General features: G+C 41.3%; 1 pseudogene; it reads right to left on the minus strand.

Moving 5' to 3' along the window:
- Positions 1-13,481: 13,481 nt before the first annotated feature.
- On the minus strand, positions 13,482-13,574 carry LOC127670327 (uncharacterized; annotated as a pseudogene).
- Positions 13,575-14,012: the final 438 nt, after the last annotated feature.

Below are 14,012 nucleotides of genomic sequence, written 5' to 3' on the forward strand. Positions count from 1 at the left end.
GCGTTCTAGCAGCTCTGTTCTCCTCTGCCTCCCTCCAATGCTGCTTTCTTCATATTTTGATCTGGGTACCATTGTTCCTTATTATGACCACATCAAGATTCACAGCCATCATAACCTATTTCGTCTCCACCTCCCTGCTGGGGCGGGGGGCGGGGTTTGCTCCCTGTCGGATCCTTCCACTCTGGCCTGTTCAATGCTCTAGGACTCAACGCTGATTCCTGCTCCTCTGGGTCAAACCTTGGCTTCTATCCACTTGAGAACAGAGTGAATCCCGGGCAGTTGCTGACAGAGCCTTCTGAGACTGCTATTGAGACAAGGGGCAGGCGTACCTGAGAGATGCAAACATCTTTAATAAATATGACTACTAAAATACAGTGTCATTATGACAGGATCCAATGCCCCACCCCATTTCTATGCCTGTATTACATCACCCTGCTTTGCATTGTCCTAGGGAAGCAAGGCATTAAGGAGGACACTGGGCAGGTTCTTTGTCCTTCTTGTCCTTGAGTGGTCTAACTATTAATGACTACTGTTTAGGGACTCAGTGTCTTGCAACTGGAAATGAGCAAGAGAGCTCCCCACATTTCATTTCAGCCATTTTTTTTTGATCAGGTTTCTTGAAAGCAGTGGTCAGATGTGAACTAGGTGTTTATTCTGAGAGGAAGGCTTCCTTCTTGGTGTGACAAATCTCGAGAGTCCCAATCTCTATGAAACTGAACACAGTTGGAAGCACGGACCTGAGTAATCTGTTCTACCTGCCTTTCTGAGTTTTCTCTCCATGACTGTACCTGCTATTAGAGGTATCGATGACCGCAGTTTTTATTGTGGTTGCTTCATACAGATTGGTCATAGAATTTTGAAGGTGTCAAAGATTTCTAGATGCAGATACGTTAGATACAGACAATAGATTTTTTTTTTTGATAAATGGCTATACATTTACAAAGAAAATACACTCATTCCCTTCATTTGTCCATTTGTCAAATCTATTGTGGTCTTTCTTTTTTTATTGAGTATATAAATACTCAGAGTGCCAAGGTCTGTGTACAAAGATAGACACTGTTTCCACTTTTTCTGCTAAGTCGCAGAACCAAGAGGCCAGGATGAGGTGAATGAGGAGTTACTGGGACGCTGCCTCCGGCTGGGGTCTTTTTGCTTTGCTTCCCAACCCAGAGCCTTGATGACCTGGGCAGCGGCAGAGTCTGGGAGAAGGGCAAGGCTGCCTCTGATGCTCTCATGTCCATATTCCTAATATCACGGCAGTTTATCTGTTGCCGTTTAGTTCAGTGTTTCCCTATCTTACCATGTGTTAATAGCCAGATATTTTTCTCTTAATCACTAAAAGTGAATTAATTTAATTTATAACAGAGATATGGTGTTTAAATGACCAGGGTTTGGCACACAGTTGATTTTAAAGAAATATTTCTGTCTTGTTTTTTTCACTTACTCACTTTACATCCCGTTCACTGTCTCCTCTTGGGTTGTCCCCCTTCCACAGCCCCTCCCCTGCCCCTCCTCTTCTTTTCTGAGTTGGTGGGGCCTCCAGGGTCTCTCCCACTGTGGAACATTACATCTTTGCTAGGCTAGGTTCATTCTTTCCCACTGAGGCCACACAAGGCAGCCCAGCTATGAGAGATATTCAAGAGGTACTTTAAAAAAAGAGGTTCAGAAAAAGTGGAGAGGAGAAAGAATTTGGCCTAGGTCCAGTCCGTGCTTGCTCTTTGGTTGGAGGTTCAGTCTCTGGGAACCCCCAAGGATCCTGGTTGGTGTACTCTGCTGGTCTTCTTGTGGAGTCCTTACCCCCTCCACGTCCTTTAATCCAGCCTCCAACTCTCCCACAGACTCTCTGAGCTCCACTCTATGTCTACTGTTTGGCTGTGGGTCTCTGCATCTGTTTCTATCGGCTGCTGGGTGGAGCCTCTCAGAGGACAGTTACGTTAGACTCCTGTCTGCGAGCATAGCAGATTATCATTAATGGTGTCAGGGATTGCTTCTTGCCATGGGGTTGGGCCATGTTGGCCAACTGTTGGTTGGCCATTCCTTCCATCTCTGCTCTATCTGTGTTCCTGCATATCTTGTAGGCAGGACACATTTTGGGTCGAAGGTTTTCTGGGTAAGTGTCCTTATCTCTCCTCTGGGCCCTGCCTAGTAACAGGAGGTGACCACTTCAGGCTCCATATCCCTCAGCTAGAGTCATCCCCACAGACTTTCTGGGGCCTCCCTCTGTCCCAGCTCTCTGGTATATCCTAGAGATGCCCCCACTCCTGTCCATCACTGGTTTCTGTTCTGCCCCTGATTCCTACAACCCATTCCTCTCCCTGTACTCTCTCCCATCCAGTTCTCTCCCCATACCCACCTCCAATGGCTATGTTATTTCCCCTTCTGAGTGAGATTCAAGCATTCTCCCTTGGGCACTCCTTGCTATTTAGTTTCTTTGGATCTGTGGAGTGTACTATGGATATCCTGTACTTTATGACTGATGCCCACTTATCAGTGAGTGATGCATGTCCTTTTGGGCCAGAGTTACCTCACTCAGGATGATATTTTCTAGTTCCACCCATTTGCCTACAAATTTCATGATGCCCTTGTTTTTAATAGCTGAGTAGTATTCCATTGTGTAAATGAGCCACATTTTCTGTATCCATTCTTCAGTTGAGGGACACCGGGGTTGTTTCCAGTTTCTGGCTATTACAACTAGAGCTGCTATGAGCATAGTTGAACACATGTCCTTGTGGGATGGTGGAGCATCTTACGAGTTTCTGCCCAGAAGTAGTATAGCTGGGTCTTGAGATAGACCTATTCCCAATTTTCTGAGAAGCCACCAAACGGAGCCATTTGCACTTCCGCCAGCAATGGAGGAGTGCTCCTCTTGCTCTACATCCTTGTGAGCATGGGCTGCTTTTTAAGTTTTTAATATTGCCCATTCTGATCGTAAGACGAATGTGCTGTAATCTCAGAGCGCTTTTCATTTGCATTTCCATGATGACTAAGGATGTCAAACATGTCCTTAAGTGTTTCTTAGCCATCAGAGATTCCTCTGTTGAGAATTATTTTATACCTTTGTATCCCATTTTTAAATCAGGTTATTTGGGTGGTTGAAGTCTAACTTCTTGAGTTCTCCCTATTTTTTGGATATTAGTCCTCTGTCAGATGTAGGGCTAGTGAAGATCTTCCCCAATCTCTAGGCTTCTGTTTTTGTTCTATTGACAGTGTCCTTTGCCTTACAGAAAGAAGCTTCTCAGTTTCATGAGGACCCATTTATAAATTGTTAAGCTTAGTGCCTGAGCCATTGGTGTTCTGATCAGGAAGTTGTCTCCCATACCAAAGAGATCAACATTAAGATATAGACAAAAGCTGATATGAATCCCCCAACACATATACAGCAGAGGACTTCAGGTCTGGGTTCAATCAGGGATGATGCATCTAACCCTCAAGAGATTGGAGGCCCCAGGGAGTTTAGCGGTCATGTGGGGTGAGGGATGGGGGTGGGGGTGGAGACATTCTCAAGGATATAGGGGTGTAGGGAGGAGGTATGGGTTGTGGAACAGTCTGGGAGGTGGAAAGGGGGGATAAATCTGGAGTATATAAACAAAGAAGCAAATAAATAAATAAATAAATAAATAAACAAGAGTGATCAAGGCAATTTCCCTACTTTCTCTTTTATTGAATTTAGTGTATTTGGTTTACCTTGAGATCTTTGATCCACTTGGATTTGAGTTTGGTACAATGACAGGCAGGAGGATCAATGGAACAGGATTGAAGATCCAGAAATGAACCCACACACCTATGGCCACTTGATCCTTGACAAAGAGGCTGAAAACATCCAATGGAAAAAAGATAGCCTTTTCAACAAATGGTGCTGGTTCAACTGGAGGTCAGCATGCAGAAGAATGAGAATTGATCCATCCTTGTCTCCTTGTACTAAGCTCAAATCCAAATGGATCAAGGACCTCCACATAAATCCAGACACTCTGAAGCTAATAGAAAAGAAACTGGGGAAGACCCTTGAGGACATCGGTACAGGGAGAAAGTTTATGAACAGAACACCAATAGCATATGCTCTAAGATCAAGAATTGACAAATGGGACCTCATAAGGTTACAGAGTTTCTGTAAGGCAAAGGACACCATCAAGAGGACAAATCGGCAACCAACAAATTGGGAAAAGATCTTCACCAATCCTACATCAGATAGAGGGCTAATATCCAATATATATAAAGAACTCAAGAAGTTAGACTCCAGAAAACCAAACAACCCTATTAAAAATGGGGTACAGAGTTAAACAAAGAATTCTCACCTGAAGAACTTCGGATGGCGGAGAAGCATCTTAAAAAATGCTCAACTTCATTAGTCATTAGGGAAATGCAAATCAAAACAACCCTGAGATTTCACCTTACACCAGTCAGAATGGCTAAGATTAAAAATTCAGGAGACAGCAGGTGTTGGAGAGGGTGTGGAGAAAGAGGAACACTCCTCCACTGCTGGTGGGGTTGCAAATTGGTACAACCACTCTGGAAATCAGTCTGGCGGTTCCTCCGAACACTGGGCACCTCACTTCCAGAAGATCCTGCTATACCACTCCTGGGCATATACCCAGAGGATTCCCCACCATGTAATAAGGATACATGCTCTACTATGTTCATAGCAGCCCTATTTATAATTGCCAGATGCTGGAAGGAACCCAGGTATCCCTCAACAGAAGAGTGGATGCAAAAAATGTGGTATATCTACACAATGGAGTACTATTCAGCCATTAGAAACAATGAATTCATGAAATTCTTAGGCAAATGGATGGAGCTGGAGAACATCATACTAAGTGAGGTAACCCAGACTCAAAAGGTGACTCATGGTATGTACTCACTGATAAGTGGATATTAACCTAGAAAACTGGAATACCCAAAACATAATCCACACATCAAACGAGGTACAAGAAGAAAGGAGGAGTGGCCCCTTGTTCTGGAAAGACTCAGTGAAGCAGTATTCGGCAAAACCAGAACGGGGAAGTGGGAAGGGGTGGGTGGGAGGACAGGGGAAGAGAAAGGGGCTTATGGGACTTTCGGGGAGTGGGGGGCTAGAAAAGGGGAAATCACTTGAAATGTAAATAAAAAATTATATCGAATAAAAAAATATGGTTCTATTTTCATTCTTCTACATGCAGGTATTCAGTTAGACCAGCACCATTTGTTGGAGATGCTTTCCCTTTTCTATTGTGTAGTTTTGGCTTCTTTATCAAAAATCAAGTGTCTGTAGGTATGTGGGTTTATTGGGTCTTGGATTAGATTCCATTGACCAGATTGTCTGTTTCTATACAGATCCCATGCAGGTGTTATTGCGATTGCTCTGTAGTAGAGCTTGAGGTCAGAGATGGTGATACCTCCAGAAGTTCTCTTATTGTACAACATTATTTTAGCTATTTTGGTTTTTTTTTTTTGTTTTGTTTTGTTTTTCCATATGAAGTTGAGAATTGTTCTTTCAAGGTCTGTAAAGAATTGTATTGGAATTTTGATGGAGATTCCATTGACTTTGTAGATTGCTTTTGGTAAGATGGCCATTTTACTGTTAATCCTTCTGATCCATGAGCATGGGAGATCTTTCCGTCTTCTGAGATCTTCTTTACTTTCTTTCTTCAGGGACTTGGAGTTCTTGTTATACATGTCTTTCACTTGCTTTTAATATTAACAATTTCTGTACTCAGTTTTAAATTTTGTCTTTCAGAATGAGGAGCTATGTATAGCTATATACAGCTATCCATTTTCTTATGTATGTATATATGTAAATTGTTTTCTTCTTCTTTGAATAATTCAAATATAGTTGAGGCCTTTCCCTAGGCTTTTATTAAAAACATTCTTTCTTAAATGAAATCAAGTTTGCAAATTGTTGACTCAGAAGTAGAACATTTCCGTAAGTCAAGCAAGCGTTGCTGCAGGATTATAACCCAGATCCATGTTCTTCACATGATCTAGTATCTGCTCCTGCAGTGGTTCAATGCAATAAATCCATGCTTCTGGGTTAGGTCAAAGTTACATTCTAAGGGATTAAAGTTGCTCTACTGTCTGAAAGTATCTTAGTTCCAACAAGTCAATTTTTTTCATAGTATTATAAATCAGTTTTGTTAGTATCTTAGGAAACCTTAGATTTTTATCTTACTGCATCTTTGAGAATAGGAATGGAGCCTTGTAAACTGGCTGTCTCCTGCCAATGCTCTGCTGAACTAGCGTTCTTGTCTGCAGTTGTTCAGTGGTCTTTTCCAATTTTGGTTTTCTTAGAATACAGATCCCTGAGAGAAGACCCAACATCACTACCATGCCTGTCTCAACACTCATGTTTGATGTTGATCTGGGCAGCAAACTGACATGCTATTGCCTTAGACATATCCATGTGCTAATAAGGAAGGAGAAGAAAATCTCAAAGGCAAGGTTCCTAGTGATGTCCCACATGCTCAGTTCAGTTAAATTGCTTTTTTTTTTTTTAAAGGTGAAAGTTACTTTTAATGACCAAGATGCCTTTTTTTCCCCACCTGGTGGGATTTGCAGAGTCCAACAGAACATCTCTATCAGGAAATTCTATTCTAGTTTTTAGTGTGCTGATGAAAAAAAAATTCTTCCAGATGGGTTTTTGTTTACACAGCCTTTAAAAGTTTTACTTGCATACAGCTTGTCCACTGGCAGTACTTTGAGTTCTATTTTTCAAGACTTGAAGCCCTCAATACTGTTTATAGAACAGGAAGAGAAGTGACCCTTTTAGTGAGGAAAAGAAGCTACAAAACCTCTCGTTACTTCAAAGAGTTTGTTTGGAAGCATGGTAAGCAGTACTGTTGGGGTCAGGACTGTGTTGCATGGCTGGAACTCCTGTATTTGGGAGGTGGGGGCAGGGAGATTTTGAGTTCAAGGATGTTTTATGACTATATACTTAGTTTAAAATCAGCCTGGGCTACATAAGACCCTGTCCCAAACACAATGTTTTAAAAAGTTATATCGGTGGTTAGACAACATTATTTTAGGCATGTTATCATGAAAAGTTGGAGGACTGAATGTTAAAAAACCTTGTACTCATCATCTCTATCACACAATTAACAATTTGCTATATTTACTATCTAGCCTACTTAAGTCCCTGTATTCATATTTCTGTTACTTTATCCATCTTACAATTTTTGGGTACATTTCAAAGTTACAGCTACCAGAAGTAATGAGCTTTAGTCAAGTCATGATGATACCACAGGCCATCTAGCCAATGGTAGGACTTTTCAAGTGAGATTAGATTCAATGGCAGTTTAACAACAAAGTATCTATAATGTGATTTTAAGAACTCTATTATGCCTTGTTTTTTGTGGGAGGGTTGGTGATTGAACCCAAGACTTCATACATGGTAAGCACATGCTATATCATGTGCTGGTCTGCTCCAACCTTTAATGTGTTTAAAGAGTTTGTTTTCTCTGCTAAAAGAATGTTGAAGGTAAGTGCTAACCCAACCTATGCTTTAAGTGCTTTCTTTCTTTCTGATTCACTATCTCAAGCTGTGGCATTCATCTATGAGGCTTGTCCTGCTCCAAGATGGCTGCCAGAGCTCCAACCATCTCACTTTCTAATACAAAGGAAGAGCAGGGAGGGGAGGGGGGAATCCTGATCTAGAAGGGCCAATAATTTATGATTATTTTTTTAAAGCTTCCGGACAACAAAACAAAACAAAACATCCAAATAAACAGTAGATGGAATTTGTGAGATCACAATACATTTATAGCTGTATTTGGCAAAAAAATGACATTGTATAGATGGTGTTTGCATTTTATATTTCATTAGTTATAATATAGTCATACTTGAGGCAGAGAAATAAGAGTATTGTTTAATTTTGATTATTAAAGTAGCTGATTTAGTTCAAACATTTCTCTTTGTTGGGAACAATTAGTTGAGCTGAAAGTTTCTAGCTTAGCCCTGTGAGTCCTAGGTTACCATTAGAGACATTTGCAGGCACACAGAAGGTGACTTTGGCAGCTTCTAAACAGAACTGTTTTCCCAGTGAACTCATTAAGCCTTATGTTGTAGTAATATCAAAGTAATACTCTTTTCCTTTATTGAGCCCAGTGAACTGAGAAAAACTTAATGGATTAGGGCCAAAGACCACATAGCCAAGTTGAGCTATCATTTCCCAGAAACATATGAGTTAAGAATCTGGTCTGCTGATGACAAAAATTCTTGAGGACTATTTTAAAGCAGATTTGTCTCAGAAGAAGCAGCTTCACTTCTATACTTGAAGAGTTCTTGGGTCAAAGCAGGCAAGACTTTTAAACTCCTTGGTGCTGGGTCCTGACATTCCTGCTGTATATAAGGTCTTGTGTACAGAAGGAATAAGGTCTTCCTTCCAATGAAAGAAGGAAACTGTTTTAAACTGGGTATGTGCATGCCTGTGTGTATGTGTGTGTGTGCCTATGTGGGTAGGTATGTGTGCATGCTCATGTGGGTGTGTGTGCTTGTCCACGTGGTAGGATATGAACCCAGGCAGGTGTGTGTGTGCACGCGCACACACATTTATATTGTGTGTGCATGTCCACATGCCCAGTTTGGAAAACCCAGGGATTCTGCCTTCTCTATTTTATCAGAGCTAGGATCACAAGTGTGTATTTCAACTAAAGCATTAACAGTCTTTGGAGAGAAGGTTTCACTGTGTGTCTTGGGCATCCTACAACTCACTATGAAGACCAGGCTGGTCCCATAAAGATTAGCCTACCTCTGTCTCTCGAGTGTTGGGATTAAAGGCATGTGCCACATGCCTGGAACACATTAATAGTTTTAAATTGACTGAGTGACTTCACTAGTCCTACAGGGCTGCTGGAGAATTTGAGGCATAGGCAGCTTATCAGAATTAACCGGAACAGTAGCATCAGCATACATGTGTGTGCGTGTGTGTTTTGCTGTCATTAACCTGAACAAGTATCCATGTTCAAATCAGAAGGGAGAACTCGTAGTGCTCTTTATCAGGAAATGACAAAATTCAACTCACTATACTTTTGTAAGTGAAGCTTTACTGAGACGCTCTGTGCACACCTACCCTGTGTTGCTGAGGGCTCTTTTTGAGCTATCACAGCAGAGGTAAGGAGTTGCAACAGGGAGGTGTGTGCCTGCAAAACCTAAAGTTTTGGCTCTCTGTCCCTTTGCAGAAAACATCTGCTGACCCCTGGGTTTGTAAAGCCCTCTTCAAAACTCTTGGCCAATTTAGGGAAGCTTTGGTTTTGAAACCCAGTGGTAAGCATCATCAGCTTACTTTTTGCAGATATGAAACTTAGATCCTAATACTTTCTTCAGCCCTCTCTCAACCCTCCTCCTCCAACTTGGAAAGTGGCCCAATAAGTGAAATGAAACTTGGCCTGATCAGCACTCTTGAGAAAGTGGAAGGCGAAAGTGTTGACACATGCTCGCATCCTGTAGCCCCAACTTCTCTGGCAGCATATGACAGGGTGAAAGTGCTCCAGCCAGCTAGCTCAGGCTCTGTACAAGACTGCCTGCTGCTATCTCACTGTCTTTGCAGCTACATCCATGAAACAATCAGCTTCATAAGAGACCTGCCTCTTTTCCTGAATAGTGGCTTGTTAGAGGATTACCCTTTTTAAAAAATTTTACTAATTGCAGTAAGCTTGGTCTTTATGTATTTAATATTGATTATATATATTTAATATATATATATATAATATGTTTAATATTGACTATATATAAACATGTATATTTTCAGTTATTTGTTTAAACTTTGACAAAAATGCATGTAAAATGAAACTTAGCATTCTATTTAATCATAAGTCATGAATGTTAAGTATATTAATATTCTAAGTACACTTCTTAGCTTGCAAAACTATCCTCATGTCCCCTGGGCAGTTTCCTATTGGCCCTCTTCTCCAGGCTCTGGACTCACCATTTTGCATCTGTCTCTTTAAATCTTTGTTCGTCACCCCACATAAGTGGAGTCAAGTATCACCTGTCTTTTAAGGGTCAGCTGACTGATTGTTTTGAGACCTTCACATATGAGTACTGTATTTACTAGTTTTACCCACCTTTCGCCTCCATTCACCTCCTATTTTGTCTCTTTCCACTCCCTTTCAAGTTCATATCCTCTACTTGAAGTATTATTGTGATATATGTACATGCAATATACATACATATATGTATACATCCACACATAAAACATACGTTCACATATATGTAAAACTTACTAAGTCCAGTTTGTGTTGCTCTTATGTATATATGCTTAGGGATGATCATTTGGGATTGAATAGCCTATCAGAGGGTTCATCCTGGAGGCAGACTGAGTTTCTCAGCAGCCATTGATTACGTATAGTTTTTCATCCAGGAGTGGGGTCTTGTGAGATTTCTCATCTCTTGGCATATTGACTATTGTGTTCATTCCGCGTCTCTCATGTTGTGAGTGATGTATTTCATGTAGCATGTTTTCAAATTTCATCCATTTCCATGTCAGAATGTCATTTTCGTTTCCTTTCTTCCTTTCTCCCTCCTTCTCTCCTTTTCCTTCTCCTCCACCCTCCTTCTTTCTTCAACTTTTTTGACAGAATCTCACTGTGACTCTGTAGCCTCAGTTCTCCTGGAACTCACTATGCAGACAAAGCTGACACTGAACTCACAGAGCTCTATGTGCTGGGATAAAAGGTATATGCCACTGCTGCTGGCCTTCCTTCCTTTTCCTTAAGTACTGAGGGTTAGATCCAGGGCCTTGCATAGGCCAAGCAATCATTGTACCACTGAGATACTTCTTAGCCCTAGAAGGTTTAAAAAAAGACTTGATAGTACAAATATTGCTTTCATTTGCCAGAAGTAATTGATGTCTCAGAGGCTTACTGTTGAATAAACTTAACCTTTCTAGTTCTTTCCAGACTCTGGCTGGCTGGTCTAAGTCAGCTGTTCTGGCTCAAACTCCTCTCCAAGCTGACTGATTCAAACTGTCTTCTTTTGGCCTCTCACAGAATTGCTCTGCTTGGAAGAACTGCCTCTGAGTTCCACTAACTGGAAGGAACTGCATAAATGCAACCGAACGCCATTGCACCACACTCACTGAGCTGCCCTCTTCTCCTGGCTCAGTCTGCACTGCTGCTCTTAAGTCGCCTCTCTTTTCTGTCCTTGTGAGAGTTGGGTGTATTCAATCTCTGACGTATTCTGTCAAATCTTTCTCTGATTCATCAATTTGTCTGTTCTTGAATTAGATGTTACTTTCAAACATGGCTGCTAACTTCTACAAACTAACTTTTCTTTCTTTATTTGGGATTAAAGGCGTGCACTAAGGGCGTGTCTGTAATCAAGCCAGAGGGATTAAATGTATGTCATTCCATCTGGATCACACAGACCTGGAAGGTCTTTAGATGTGGTCCCTTGCCAAAGTAGTCATGTTGCTGGATTAAATTCCTCTACAGAATAGTATTCTATTCTATTCTATTCTATTCTATTCTATTCTATTCTATTCTATTCTATTCTCTCTCTCTCTCTTTCTCTCTCTCTCTCTCTCTTTGTGTGTGTGTGTGTGTGTGTATGCGTGCTGCATTTTGTTGTTTAAATGTTCATCTGAGGATGGGCACCTGTGTCATTTCTGTGAATGAGGTTACTAGGAACATTGTTTGAACCTCTATTTTCAGTGCTTTCAGGAATAGTTACAGAAGTAAAGTTTCTCGGTTACATGGTAATTCTAGTTTTAATTTTTGACGAAAGGATTATGTGCACTTTGATTAGATGTGCTTATCTTACCCCCTTACCTCCTGCTGATCTACTCTACCATGTTGCAGTTGGTTCTGTCTTCAGGGAAGCTGATCCCATGATAAGTTGAGAAGTTCAAGAATGTATTAGGAAGGGAGAAATCCCTGTGAAGGACAAAGATGAGAAACAGGAGTAGTTAGGAAAGTTTTTATATTACATTGAAGATTAGGCCAGAGGAAAGAAAGAGGGTTGCATAGGCAACCTTAGATTTAAGCACAATTTTGGTCAGATTATAAGTAGGCTGGTAGACATCTTTGAGTGGAAGTTGGAGGAATTCCAGGTTGCCTGGGATAGGCTGATGCTAACATTGATTTCATTGGTGGGGCAGGGGGGGCATGTAGCCTCTGGATGGTGATGAATTCACAGAGCAGCAGCTGGGAGATGTTCTGGTTAGCTTTATGTTGTTGTGATGAACTATTTATTTTGGTTCATGGTTTAAGAATTTTCAGTCTCCTGTTTGCCTCTGTTGCCTTTAGGACTGTGGGGAGACAGTACATCATGGTAGAAGCATGTGGTAGAGGAAACTGCTCATCTAATGGTGACTAGCAAGCAAGAGAGAGGAAGTACTGGGTCTCATCAAACATTTGTGTAGCTCACTTTTTGTCACATTGGACTTAAGAGAGACCAGTTTTACTAAGCTCATGTTTCCAGAGGATTCAGTGTGTTATAGAAGTTGGTGCATGGTAGAGTCCGCCATTGCTGAGGAGGTGGAAAGAGACCATGGAATGGGAGATGGGAGAGAGAATGTCTATATCAGTTGATGTCCAGTGGAAGCCACAGCCTACTCAATGATGTCGCTCATATCTAGGGCAGGCCTCTGTGCCTTAGCAAGTCTTTGTTGGGAGCAAGTTTATGCCTAGATACTTCTTAGCTATATTAGGTTCCATCATTTCCCACTAATGTCATCACCTGGGGTACAAGATTGCAATACATTCACTTTGGGTGGGAACATATAAATTCTAGATTGCAGCAAACAGCTCTTTAGAAAATTGGGTGTTGTGCTCTCATAGAATTGTGTTCTCTTGTCTTGTTATCAGAGATATAAACATTTTGTTATTGCAGTGCTTGGCCTTGAATTCTGGACTTTTTCAGACTCAGCAAACACTCTACCAATGACCTACACCCTCGAGATGATGACGCACACTTCAAAACTTCATTGTTGTTTTTAATTTTGTGTCTGTGTGAGTATCTGTGTGTCCTAAGTACATGTGAGTGCACGTGACATTGGAGGCCAGAAGTTCCTCATGGAGTTAAAGTTACGGTGAGTATTAGACCTCTCCCCCAAGTGTGGGTTCTTAGAATTGAACTCAGGTCTTTGCAAGAGCAGTACTTGATCCACTCCCAAGATATAATACACTTTTTAAATTTATTTTTTAAGTTAAATATAATAACATAACTTCCCTTCCCTTTCCCTCTTCCAGTTCTCCTCATGTGCCTCTTTGCTTTTTCTTAAAATCATGGTCTCTTTTTCTTTTTTTATTATCACCCCCACCCCACCCATACACACCCTCATCAGTTTCTTTAGTGTTACGTACATGTATCTGATTTGATTTCAGGGATAACCACTTGGTATTGGATAACCAATTCTGGGATTCATCCTGTGGGAGGACCATTTCTCCTGCTTTCAGCATTCCTAAGCTGCCTGTGGTGCTCTGTCTATAGCTGAAGCCCACGAGCTTTCACCTTTCCCTGTTAGCATCTCTAGTCCCCTCTTTTCCAAATTTTAGGTGCAAGCATTGTGCTGTAAAAATATGGAGCACTTCATGAATTTGTGTGCAGGGGCCATACTAATCCTCTCTGTATCATTCAAATTGTATATACACACACACACACACACACACACACACACACAGATGCAGGTGCCTATTGAAGCCAGAGGAGCTGGAGTTATAGGAGAGACATCCAATGTGGGTGCTGGAAACCTAACGTGATATTTTTGCAAGAGCCATACTTGGCTCTTAACCACAGAGCTACACCTCCAGCCCAGTGATAGACACGAAACAGAAACCCAGCAATTCTTTAGGTCTCTCATGATGGTATGGCTCTCCATTTCCAGTATATAGAAGCCCAGGTCACTTCCATACTGTCTGCCACCCAAACCCATGATATCAATGGTAACATACCTTGAATGTATGAGCCCTATACTTTTCCGTCATGGGCGTTTTGCCTATGTAGCTACCCATCTCTTACATGCCCTCTCTTTCTTAGTTACTCATTTAAAGTATTTCTCCACTGAATTGTAAATAAAACAGCCATATTCATTCTTGAAAAATCTA

This window comes from Apodemus sylvaticus, chromosome 19, assembly GCF_947179515.1.
Source record: "Apodemus sylvaticus chromosome 19, mApoSyl1.1, whole genome shotgun sequence".
Lineage (NCBI taxonomy): Eukaryota > Metazoa > Chordata > Mammalia > Rodentia > Muridae > Apodemus > Apodemus sylvaticus.